Source organism: Corapipo altera, unplaced genomic scaffold (genome assembly GCF_003945725.1).
Source record: "Corapipo altera isolate COAL_440 unplaced genomic scaffold, ASM394572v1 230, whole genome shotgun sequence".
Classification (NCBI taxonomy): Eukaryota; Metazoa; Chordata; class Aves; order Passeriformes; family Pipridae; genus Corapipo; species Corapipo altera.
Window position 1 is genome coordinate 547,695 of NW_020885002.1, and position 1,675 is coordinate 549,369.

The window sequence follows — 1,675 nt, forward strand, 5'->3', positions numbered from 1 at the left end:
GATGAAAAGGGCCGTTGTTCAAAGCAGGGTAACCTGGGTCTGGATAAAGGGACTGGCTCACAAGGCAGCCAGACAAAAAGCCACCTATCTCAGGTGTGCACAGGTACACAGGGGGAGGAAAGAAACCTGCTGTGTGCTCTCTGTGGGTTACAGTCGCCCCCTGTGCAAAGGGGGACATAGCTGGGAGTGCACTACAGCCTTTCCTACCCTGGATGTGGATGGACACAGCATCCTAAATCTCCATATTCTGAAAAGCATTGCTGAAAAAACTAGAAAAAGGGGACAGGAAACTGTAATTTAAGGGCAGGAGGAGACGCCTCACAATGTAGGGTTTGTAACTAACTTGGTTTGTCACAAAGACAATAAAGGTGCAGCTTGATAAACTACCCCCATGGGGATGAATACGGACACAAAAAGTGTGGGATCACCTGGCTGGGCACAGGTGTGGGGTGACCTGGAGTGGGCACAGGTGTGCAAGCACAGGTGTGGGATCACCTGGGATGGACACAGGTGTGGGATCACAGGTGTGGGATCACAGATGTGGGATCACCTGGGGTGTGCACAGGTGTGGGATCACCTGGGATGGACACAGGTGTGGGATCACCTGTCCTGCCCTGGACGGCCCGGGGGGGGTGACCTGGGACGCACAGAATCAACGAGGCTGAATAAGATCTCTGCGATAACCGCGTAACACGTCTAGTCTCTCCCCACACACCCCCGGGGCGGTCGCTCCCTCAATTCCCCGGACATCCCATTCCCAAAAGCTCCGCGGGCGCCGCTCCCGCGCGGCGAGTCCACGTCGGTCCGGGGGGGCCATTCCCCGCTCCCCCCCCCCCCCCGCCCCGAGGTGGTTCGCTCCGCTGGCCCCGCCCCTCCCGCGCGCTGGAACAGCCACGTCTCCAACCCGGCAGGGTAGGGGGCGGGGCCACGCCGCCCGCGCGCGCCTGCCGGCAGCCAATGGCGGGGCGGCCCGGTGAATCATGCGCTCGGCCATTGGCCGGCGCGGCGGGCGGAGGAGGTGGAGAGCGCGACGTGGCTCCCATTGGCCCGGCGGGCTCTGTTGACAAACACCCCGGCTCCGTCCCGCCCCCTCGCCGCGCCTCCCGCCAATCAGAGCGGAGGGGCGGGCTGAGCGGCGTGTCGCCGGGCCAATGGCGCGCGCGTCCGCCTCGCCGGGGGGCGGGCGCGCGCGCGGTGCCGGTACGTGGCGGGCAGGGCGGGGCGCGGCGGTCAGGGCGGCGCGCGCGGCGGGTGCCCATTCCGCGGCGGCGACAGCGGCGACAGCGACAGCGGCGACAGCGGCGTTCAATGTCCTAACGGGGAGCGGCGGCGGGCGAGCCGGGCCCCTCCATGCGGGGGCCGCGGGGCCGCAGCGCTCTGGCCGCCTTCGCGCTGCTGGCGGTGGTGCTGTGGGGGGGGGGGGGGGGGCGGGCCGGAGCCGCCGCGTCCGGGAGATGCCGCGGCCGCCGTGGAGGCCGCGTTCGGGCTGGGGGCGGCCGCCGCGCCCGCCGCCCTGCCCGCCGGGCCCGCCGACGTGACGGTGGAGGACGATGAGGGCAGCGTGGCCCCCGCGGCGTCCCCCGGAGAGCAGGAGGCGGAGGGGAGCGGAGAGGCCCGGAGCGGCAGCAGGTGGGCGGGGGGGGTGACGGGGGCTGGGGATGCTGCTGAGGAGGGG

General features: G+C 68.8%; 1 protein-coding gene across 1 annotated transcript in view; it reads left to right on the plus strand.

Moving 5' to 3' along the window:
* Positions 1–1,327: 1,327 nt before the first annotated feature.
* EIF2AK3 (eukaryotic translation initiation factor 2 alpha kinase 3) overlaps positions 1,328–1,675 on the plus strand; it is a 43,673-nt gene continuing 43,325 nt past the window's right edge. Inside the window, exon 1 of the mRNA XM_027667173.1 lies at positions 1,328–1,629. The gene's annotated coding sequence lies outside the window, so the exon portion shown is untranslated. The remainder of the gene's footprint in view (positions 1,630–1,675) is intronic.